Here is an 11,725-nt window from a genome sequence, read left to right as displayed (position 1 = left end):
TCTGAGGCCATTGCTGAACTGTGTTGTTGACAAGAATGAATAGTTTTGTATTTAGATTATGGGAACTGTAACTCTAAATTTTCTGACTATTTGTGATTTTCAAAATAATCTAGAAGACTGTTCTATTGACTTTCAAATCACTTAGGCACTTTTGAGAATCCTATCCTACAATCCCAGATTCAATGTAGTATTAATTAGAATAATTTTAAAGAAAGCTAAATGTTTACTTTTTTTCTTTTTAATAGCAACCATTCTCCCCTGAGGAGGACCTGAAGTACCACTGCTCAAAGTGTGAAAGTGCAAGCAGCACACTTTGTCTAGAGGAAGGATCCCTCAGTAGGAATTATTATTACGGAACTGTGCATTACAGCATTTTCCTCTGGGAAAGGAAAGAATATTTGCTAAAAGTTAGCATCTCTCCTCTGGGGCAGTAGGAAGAGAATATTGCTGTGTTTGTGTTCCTCTAAGCACGGAGGTATAGTATCCCATTAGCAGAAGAGAATGCACATTGAGAAATAACACTAGCTATTTTATTTATTGCCATAGCCTCCCATAAGGAACAAAGCCACATTGTATTGGCCACCATACAAACACAGGGTCTGAGACAATACCTGCCCTGAGGAGTTAATAAACTAATGAGGCAGCTGGGTTTTAGCCTAAATTGTCAGGCCTTGACCACAATGTAAAGAGGAAATCTATAATTCTCCACTAATGCAACTGCGTTGTGCTTGAAAAGGTGGAGGCTGTAGCATAGCAAGGCTCAGGTGTTTTTAACACTGTTCTTAGACTGTAGAGCCCTGCTGTGACACTGCACCCCATATTCTTCATAGGGATATTGTTATGATATGATTATAACATAATTATGATGTATTTTATGCAAGATAAGTAATGTGAGGGGTCATTGGAAAAGTTATGATTTGCTGAATATGATTATCCTATTTGTATGCATGCATCATTTTTGTATCTGAAGTTATGAATATTGACTTACGTATCTATATTTCAAATGTAGTTACACCTGGGTAACGTCCACTAGACAAGATGTTTTTAGTCTAGATAGCTGGTTGTGAAGGGTCTATTCAGGGCAATGAGCCATTAGGGAAAACAATAGGCCTTAGAACAAAGATGGGCAAACTACAACCCGCAGGCCACATCTGGCCCGCGGGACCCTCCTGCCCAGCCCCTGAGCTCCTGGCCCGGGAGGCTAGCCCCCCACCCCTCCCCTGCTGTTCCCCTGCCCCTGCAGCCTCAGCTCACTGCACCGCCAGCGCAATGCTCTGGGTGGTGCAGCTGCAGAGCCCAGCCTGACCCGGTGCTCTGTGCTGCGCCGTGGTGTGGCTGGCTCCCGCCGGGCGGTGCGGCTGCCTATCCTGCTGCTCTGGGCGGCACGGCTGTAGTGCTGCCAGCCACCGGTGCTCCAGGCAGCGTGGTAAGGGGGCATGGGAGTTCGGGGTGGTGGTGGTCAGGGGGCAGGGTTGTGGATAGGAGTCGGGGTGGTTAGAGGGCGGGGAACCGGGAAGTTAAATGGGGGTAGGGGTTCCAGGGGGGGCAGTCAGGAAGGAGAGGGAGGTTGGATGGGGCGGCAGGGGGCAGTCAGGGTCAGGGGTTCTGGGGGCGATCAGGGGACAGGGAGAAGGGGTGGTTGGATGGGGCAGGGATCCCGGGAGGGCAGTCAGGAATGAGAGGAGGGGTTGGATGGGGTGGTGGGGGGGCCGTCGGGTTCAGGAGGCAGGGGTTTCAGAGGCAGTCAGGAGACAGGGGGTGTGGGATGGGGCAGGAATCCTGGGGGGGCTGTCAGGGGGCAGGAAGCAGGGGGAGTCGGATAGGAGGCAGGGGCCGGGCCACACCTGGCTGTTTGGGGAGGCACAGCCTCCCCTAAGTGGCCCTCCATACAATTCGGAAACCCGATGTGGCCCTCAGGCCAAAAAGTTTGCCTGCTCCTGCCTTAGAAGAAGCTTATTTCCCATCCAGTGTGCCTTCCTGAGAACATTCTAAACAGCCTGTAAGTAATGGCTGCTATGACTCTATAAGGACACGTGACCAGGCCACATGATGCCAGACTTCATCTTGGGATGTCAGTATTTTTCCACAGACTGGTCTGGGAACCAAGGTTTGAAACAAAGTTTCCCCACCATATGCAAAAGCTATATAAGGCAGGGAGTGACATCATCTAGGGTTCTTCAGTCCCCACACAAGAAGACTCTTGAAAACACCTGAGGAAGAAAGACTGAACTCGAGGAAGTGCTGGATCCAGGCTAAAGGGATTTCTAGCCTGTGTATGAAACAACTGGGGATTCCAAGCTATAAAGCAAGTGCAGCTTGCCCCTTAAGAACCTACAGTCTGCCTGTACCATCAGTGAGGGTGAGAATCTTCTATTCATATCCAATCTATCTAGTAATCTGCTTTGATCTGTTTGCTATCACTTATGATGACTTAAAATCTATCTTTTGTAGTTAATAAACTTGTTTTTGTTTTAATCTAAACCAGTGAGCTTTGACTGGAGTGCTTGGGGGAAATCTCTGCTTGGTTACCACAAGTGTGCATTGTTCTCTTCACATTGAGGGAGAGACGGACTGGGTATTAAATCCATATGCTGGCCAGATTTAACCAGGGCAGGACTGTACTACTCTGGGAGCCCAGGCTGGGAAACTGGTGGTTAGAGCCTGCCCTGCATGTAACTGCAGCTGGGTGTGTCCCTACCTGTATGAATGCTGGTGAAAATGCAGGCTGGAGGGCTTTGCAGCTTATCACGGCAGTACAGTGTGAGAGGGAGCCCAGACTGGTCGATCAGGGGGCTCAATGGTACCCCAGTTCTGGGGGAAACACGTCACACCCACCACCCAGTCTTGTCTACACTAAACTCCCACAGGTGGAGCTGCACCCATAGAGAATTACAGGTCTCCTTGCTGCCAGTGTAGGCTCACCTTTGCGACTGGCAGGCTCCAGGAACCCCGGGGGCAAGGAGAGGGGCATGATTAGGGCCCTACCAAATTCACAGCTATGAAAAAAGTGTCATGGACAGTGAAATCTGGTCTTCCACCATGAAATCTGGTCTTTCGTGTGCTTTTACCCTATACAATACAGATTTCACAGGGGTGACCAGAGTTTCTCAAATTGGGGGTCCTGACCCAAAAGGGAGTTGTAGGGGGGTGTCACAAGGTTGTTTTTTGGGGGGTCACACTATTACCATCCTTACTTCTGCACTGCCTTCAGAGCCGGGCGGCCGGAGAACGGTGGCTGTTGGCCGGGTGACCACTTCTGAAGGCAGCGCCCCACCAGCAGCAGTGCAGAAGTAAGGGTGGCAATACCATACCATGCTACCCTTACTTCTGCACTGCTGCCTGCAGAGCTGGGTGGATGGAGAGTGGCAGCTGCTCACTGAGGGCCCAGCTCTACAGGCAGCAGCGCAGAAGGATGGCAATACCATACCATGCCATCCTTACTTCTGCACTACTGCTGGCAACAGCTCTGCCTTCAGAGCTGGGCTCCTGGCCAGCAGCTGCCACTCTCCAGCTGCCCAGCTCTGAAGGCAGTGTCACTGCCAGCAGCAGAGGCGAATTAAGGTTTTGTGGGGCCCTGATGTAGGGATATTAAAGAAGGTACTAACAGTGATTCCCCCAAGTGACAGTGACTCCCTCATAATTTGTCCCACACACTTTAAATCCCACACACTTTAAAATCCAGTTTCACCAAGTACAAAAATCTCTTGGGTCTTCTGTTAAAACTTGTAAGCTATTGTCTGTAGAAACCATTGATTAGATCTATCCTGTGAAAGATACTTTACTACTATGTAAAACTTACAAACAAGTTAACTGACTTTGTTCTTGAAGTAATTGATACAATGTAAACAAACACTGTAAGCTGTTAAGTGACTTTCACTTCATTCAAGGGCTCCTAGGACAGACCCCCCCACCCTCTGTGATTAAAGGGCCGGGAGTCTCAAATGAATTAGCACACACTCTGAAAGTGGTGGAGACAGTAAATTAAAATATGGTTAAGGTATGGAATGTATGCTGATGAATGCTTGATATACATGGATGGTTAGGGAGGTGCCAGCCTAGAAAGAAAGTATCCATCGTCCGAAGAATGTGTCAAGTGGATAACCAGAAACCCCCGGAGGGTAAACTGGGATCCACCCCATCACCTGGAAGGATGAGAAACACAAACTTTGGACAATGTGGAGCCACCAGGAATGTGCCACTTTGGACAGGAATGTGTGCCATCTGCTGATTGAGTCAACAACAGCAGGATGAAACAGCTCCCATAAACTAACATAGGAATTAATTCCTATAAAAATGGACTCTAAAGACTGATGACTTTGAGTCTCTCTGCCAGCCTCCAGGAGCATCAGATGCATCTGACACAGACTCTGCTCCATCCTCATGACCAAGCTACCTGGCCAGTAACTTGGCATGAGCAACTTCTAGGCTGGTAACTATAACACCTATACAGAACTTGAATGAATGATTGTGTGAATGAATCTATCTATCTATATATATATGTGTGTGTGTGTGTGTATAAGGAATAAGTAGTAATAGGAATAAGTAGTCAAACAACGTTGTTTACTTTTATCTTTTGCTTTATCATTATATTTACAATAAATGTGGCATCTTTGCCTTATCCCTCTTAATAAGATCCTGCTGGTTTTTATTCTATTGGTATAACACTGAGCCAGAGCAAGTGAGGGCCCCCCTACCCCTTCTGTCTGCAGTCCTGCCCTTTTTCTGCCTCTTCCACCTGTGGCACTGTTCAACACAGTCAGCCCCATTTTGCCACCCCACTGCGGCCCTGCAATGTTGCTCCTTTCTGACCTCCCCCCCCACTATGGCCCCACGACCGACGCTCTGCCCTCCTCCCCTGCCATAACCCTGAAGCCTCAGTAGGAGCTAGAGCTCCTCTAGTCCCGGGGCCATAGGTGTAATTTGACTGCTATATTTGTGGGGACAAAGTATGCCCATGCACATGCATTCACGCACACGTGCACATTGAAGCCAGCCCCTGGGTTCACTGACTCTCTCCCCGCACCTACAGTGGTACCTGGGCGGCCGGTGCTGATGAGGACAGGACTGCTTTGGTGCTGCTGCAGTTGCCTCACTGCTGGGACTGCTGCCAACTAGGGAACACCACATGCTGCGCTCCTGCTTCCCCCGTACCCCTGCCCAGTCCCATATCCCCTTCTCTTCCCCATCCCCTTGAGTGCTGGATAATTCCTTAGCTGAAAGCCTTCCCCGGCACTACTGATTTCAGTGTCTTTCTGCAGCTGGGTGTGTCCCTACCTGTGTGTGTGCTAGAGGAGCCTTGAGGGCCTGGCTTAGCAGGACAGGGTGAGGGAGTCTAGGCTGGTGGAACAAGTGGGCTCAGTGGTACCCCAGTACATCAGGTGGCACCCCAGAAGTGGGGGCAACCCATCACAGACATATTCCAGGAGGTTTCATCACATAACATAATGGCTTGAAGGACTGGGCTATGTTGAAACTCATTTACTTTGGAGTGAGCAGTTTGTCCCCAGCGGAAAATAAGGACCAGCATGTGTGTCAGATTTTTCATGTGCATGAAAAATTCATGCTCATTCCATAAACAAACAATATGGAAAATTACCAGTGGTATAGTAAATCTTATTTTTAAAAGTGTGATAGGGTATAGGCGACTTCATTTTTAATGCTTGTTTAAATGTTTTGTGTGTGTGTATTTAATTTTATTTAAAAATAACCAAAGGAAAATAATATCATCATCATGTTCCTATTATGCCTCTGCCATTTAGGGCAGTGACGAAGCTCCTCCACTCCTGTCTGTTTCTGGCAAATCTTTCAATGGTTCCCCAGCTGTGCCCCAGGTTTTTCAACTCAGCTTCCATAGCTCTTCGCCATGTTGTTTTTGGGCAGCCTCATTTTCACTTGCCTTCAGGTGTCCATCTTATTGCTACTCCAGTGATGGAATCAGTTTCCATCCGAAGCACGTAACCAATCCATCTCCAACGCCTCCTAGCAATGATGGTGGTCAGATCCTCTTGGCTGCACTGTGTCCATAGATCTTGGTTTGAGATTGTTCTGGGCCAAAAGATACGGAGGATTACCCATCGACTGGGTAATGCGGCATACAACAGAAGACATGCCAAGAGGCATTAAATGCACACTTTTCTCATCCCTTGAAGACCTGCACTTCACTGATGATGTCGCTCTCCAATCACATACCCAACACCATATACAAGAAAAAACAACTCGACTCAACACATTCAGCCAGAAAATTGGTAGTTGGTTGAAAATCAACCGCAATAAGACAGATATCATGACCTTTAATATTGCATCACCAGTACGGGTAGAGGATTATGTTCTCACCAGTGTAGAAACATTCACGTACTTGGGCAGCACCATCAGCTAGGACGGTGGAACAAGCCAGGACATCTGGAAAAAAAAAATCAATAAAGCCAGGAACACCTTCAGGAGCTTAAATACAGTCTGGAAATCATCAAAATACAACACCAAAACAAAACTCAAGATTTATCAGAGCTGCGAAAATAGTATACCATCACCAAATGACTGATACAGCCAAAAGGCATTCATTAGACTTAATAAATAAACACATTTTATTTCATTTACCTTATAAAAGTTGGTTCTCCTGTAGTTGAATGACTTTGCTCATGGTTTCTTTCTTCTTAAACCTGTAATTTCTTGCTGCTTTCAGCAACTCTGGAGACTTTCTGACATTCATAAATGTCATCACAAGACATACTTTAGTGCACCTATACCTAGCTTTGCTTTCACAATACGTTCACTTAATCAGTTCCTTTCTTTCCTCCCAAGTTGAGTCAGAAACCTGCATACGGCAAAAAGATTTTCATTTGAAAATAGAATGAAATGCAACCGCCCCTGCAACATTCCCAGGTCAAATCTGCCCCGCTCCCTGCTCCATCACAGCTTCTCAGTATCAAACCATTCCACTTCATTGTCCAGTAAGAGGACTGACATGTTTGGAAACAAAGGTCTTGAAATCATACCATTTCTAAAGAAATGCACTACATCTTGACAATCCCTTATCTGCTTCCTCCTCAGATTTTCTCCTGTTCTATAGAGAGAGATTGCACAAAATAGCCTGCACTGATGGTCCACAGAAGTTGTCCTCTTTCCTTTTCTTTAGTTTAGAATGAAGACCTTCCATGACAGTCTAATTCTATACAGTTGGTATTGTTGCATTCTAGCTTTTTGAGTGCTTCAAAAATACTCCCATCAGGATATGTAGGAAGTAAATTTAACAAAGAGATTCCTGATCATCCTCACTGAATGCTTCCCAAATAATCTTGGCACAATTTTCTCCCCTCTGAAATAAATATGCTTTTAATACAGGGTGGATGGATTTGAAATCAAGGCAATTTAAATCAGCTATTTAAATCACCACATGCATTTAAAAGCCTTGATTTAAATAATTGATTTTAATAAATATTTCCATTTGTATTTCAGTTATTTTATAAAGAAAGGTGCATTCTCATTGGTTGATGTAACCATTACAACATATTGATTTACAACTAAAAAGAGCCTTTACGCTAGATTTGGTGCATTTTTTTGCTACTGTGACATTACCTAGGGTACAACCTGGACTGTTGAACAGCTGTGTCCCCTCAGTACTCCAACCTGGGGTGCCTTTTACAGTGCTTTAGTGTGGGAGCAGCCACTCCTGACCTGTTCACTTAGACCCTCCAGCATGTAAATTACTCCCAGCTATATCATAAGAGTGATACAGTTAGCCACGCCTGAATTATATTACAGAGCAACATTAGCAAATTCCAAGTCCCAGACTTGTCCCCAGAAATGTGTGTCTTGTACTGCCCAGTACCCTCATGGATAATACAAGCTCACAGAAAGTCCGTCATTTCATTAACAGAAAATGATATGCACAAATCTTGTTATCCCAAATGAAGTTTCCCAAACACTTCAATCCAAACACACACTGGTGTAGATAAAACAAGTTTATTAACTACAGAAAGCTAGATTTTAAGTGATTACAAGTAATGAGGCACAAAAGTCAGAATTGGTTACAAAGAAATAAAAGGGAAAACACAAACTAATGCCTAATTTAACAAACTAAGTGAATTTAAAGCAAAAGGATTTATCTCACAACATGCTTACAGCAGTGTAGTTGGATTCCTTTCAGCCAGGACCCCACCCCCCGTTCAATGATGTTTCCTTTTCTTTCAAGTGGTGTTGATGCTGTGAATAGAGATGAAGGGAGAGAGGCGATTTGGAGCCTCTGTTACTCATTTTTATCCTTTTCCTCTTCTTTGAGAATCATCTTCAGCTGGGGATCAGGAGACAAAGTCTGGGGACAAGAATTTCCATGGATTCAGCATATTTATTTTTGATTTAAATATTTTAAGAAACTATAATAAATTTAGGCCTTAACCGATTTTGTATTAAATTAAGATTTCATTATAAACAGGCTTATTTTTAAAAAGAAAAAATATAATTTAAATAACAATTAAATCCTATTTAAATAAAAAAAACCTGATTAAAAAAAATATTTTTAAAAAAATCCTGTATTTTTATCCACGCTGCTTTAATGCAGGCCAGTGTGGTAGGACTCATTCCGTTGGAGGCAGGACAGTTACCTCATTGGCACATTATGAAGAAGTTTCTTATATGCATAAAAACTACCATATTGGGTCAGATCAATAGTTCATCTAGCCTAATATCCTATCCCCCAGAGTGGCCAATACCAGAGATCCAGGGGAGGGTAGTTTTGTAGAGATCCACCCCATCTTCCCCTCTTGGCGTCTGGGGTTGCCCAGAGCATGGGGTTGATCCCTAATCAGCTTGACTAACAGGCATTGATGGACCTATCCTCCATGAAGTTATCTAGTTCTTTTTTGAACCCAGTTATGCTTTTGACCTTCACAACATCCCATGGCAATGAGTTCCACAGGTTAATTGTGCATTGTGTGAAAAAGTAGTTCCTCTTGTTTATATTAAACCTGCTGCCTATTCATTTCTTTGGGTGATCCCTGGTTTTTGTATTATGGGAAAGGGTAAATAACACTTTTTCCCCCACACCAGTCAAAGTTTTATAGACCTCTATCATATACCCCCAATCATCTCCTTTCTAAGAGCAGCCCTAATCTTTTTAGTCTGTCCTCTTATGGATGCCATTCCATAGCCTTGATCATCTTTGTTGCCCTTTTCTGAACCTTTTCCAGTTCCACTATATCCTTTTTGAGATAAGGCAGCCAGAATTGGACACAGTATTCAAGGTGTAGGTACACCATGAACTTATATAGTTGGCATTATGATATTTTCTATCCCTTTCATAATCGTTCCTAACATTGTTAGCCTTTTGGACCATTGATGTATATTGAGCTGAACTTTTCAGAAAACTATCCATAATCACCCCCAAGATCTCTTTCTTGAGTGGTAATTTAGAACCCATCATTATATATGTATAGTTGGGATTATTTTTTTCAAGGTGCATTACTTGGAATTTATCAATGTTGAATTTCATCTGCCATTTTGTTGTCCAGTCACTCAGTTTTTGTGAGATTCCTTTGTAACTCTTCAGAGTGTGCTTTATACTTAACTATCTTGAATAACTTTGTACCATCTGCAAACTTTGCCACTTCACATTAACTCCCTTTTCCAGATCACAAATGAATATGTTGAACTGCACATGTCCCAGAACAGATCCTTAGGGGACCCTACTCCACTGTGAAAACTTAGTATTTATTGCTACTCTTTCTGTCCTATCTTTTAACAAGTTATTGACCCATAAGAGGACCTTCCCTGTTGTCCCATGACTGCTTACTTAAAAGCCTGCGGTGAGGGAACCTGCCAAAAGCTTTCTGGAAAAAAAAGTACACTATATTACTCCTGTGAGAATACTGTGCATGTACATAATTAAAGAGCTGTGCATATTTTTAATTTTTTGCACAGAAAAAAGCTTCTGATGAAATGTTGCCACAGGTCCAGCTTTTGTCCACCAGAGGGCTCTGTAGCGACAGAACAAAGCAGCAGCTCCCAGACAGCCAGGGAAGAGAAAGAGCCTGACTTCTTCACAGTACCTGTAAGGCCAGATCAGGAGACAGGGGCTACTGGGAGAAAGACAGCATGGGGTGCTGGGGGCGGGGTCAGAAAGGGAAGGACAGACTGGGGCAGAAGCTGAATGGGAGTGGAGGCACAGGCTACAAGGGGGAGGGAGGTGCAGGGCCACATGGTGATGGTGAAGGGGGTGCAGAGCTCCATAGGGACAGTGGAGTGGCTGGGTGGGGACACAGATACACATGGGGACCAGGGAGGAGGTACAGAGCCATATGGGGATGGGGGGGGGGTGTCTGAGTGGAGGTGCAGGAACACATGGGGACAGGGGCAGATATGCCTGACTGAATGGGAGAGGTTAGGGGTCAGCCAGGGTCTGCATGGGGGAAGCTCCCTAATAATCCTTCCCCTTCCCCCTAAATGTTCCATACTTTTCTCACCCATACCCAACAACCCTCCTAGTTCACACACAGGCTCCTTCCCAGCAATTTACTTCCCTCTCCCTCAGCTCCGTTACCCTTGACTCCCCAAGCCTTTGCACTTCTTCTGCAGGGCGTGGGAAATATGGTTCTGTATTGTAGTTTAATTGAATTATTACTCAGAGTTCTGTATTAATATGCCTAGTAAAGAATCTATTTGTCAAAAAACATTTCCTGAATCTTTTTTGTTGTCTGTATTATTACAGACATACTTGCTGACAGGTATTTTTAAACAAATGACCAAAAATAATTGAAACGGGTATGATTATATTGTTATTTGGACAAATAAAATATGCAGAATTTTGCAGAATTTTAAAATATTGTGCACAGAATTTTTAGGCACAGAATTCCCGCAGGAGTAACTATATCGACTGCATCACCCTTATCCAGATGCTTGTTGACATCCTCAAAGAATTTCCCTCTCAAATGTCATGTTTCCCCAACAAATTGTGTTTATCTTTGTGTCTAATAATTCAGTTACTTGTTATAGTTTCTACCAATTTGACTGGTACTGATATTAGGCGCACCAGCCTGTAATTGCCAGGATAGCCTCTGGAACCCTTTTAAAAAGTTGGTGTTATATTAGCGATCTTCCAGTCATCTGGTACACAGGCCTGTTTCAGCAATAGATTACATATACTACAGTTAGTAGTTCTGCAATTTCAGATTGAAGTTCCTTCAGAACTCTTGGGTGAATACCATCTGATCCTGGTGACTTTTTAACTGTTTGTCAGTTTGTTCTAAAACCTCTTCTATTGACACATCATTTATTCAATTTGTACACAGTCAAAAAAATGAATTGAGAAAATTCTCTTTTTAGTGGAGGAAGAGAACTCACTATACCAGGGGTCGGCAATGTTTGGCACGCAGCTCGCCAGGGTAAGCACCCTGGCGGGCTGGGCCAGTTTTATTTACCTGCTTACGCAGCAGGTTCGGCCGATTGCGGCCCCCACTGGCCACGGTTCGCCGTCCCAGGCCAATGGGGGCGGCGAGAAGCAGTGCATGCGAGCGATGTGCTGGGTGTGCTTACCCTGGCGAGCCGCGTGCCGAACGTTGCCGACCCCTGCACTATACACTTTCAGAATCATACATTCAATGTCAAAACTCAAAGTTTTCATGCCATTTTTAACAGTTATGAATTATATTGCACTTGCATCCGATCTGAATCATTCTGTCATTCAGCTGTTTTAGTTTCTGGTAAACTCACTTTTTTCCAAAGTTAGGGCTGGTCT

This window comes from Terrapene carolina, unplaced genomic scaffold (genome assembly GCF_002925995.2).
Source record: "Terrapene carolina triunguis isolate 2854851 unplaced genomic scaffold, T_m_triunguis-2.0 Scaffold21, whole genome shotgun sequence".
Lineage (NCBI taxonomy): Eukaryota > Metazoa > Chordata > Testudines > Emydidae > Terrapene > Terrapene triunguis.
Note: the sequence above shows the minus strand (reverse complement) of the source record.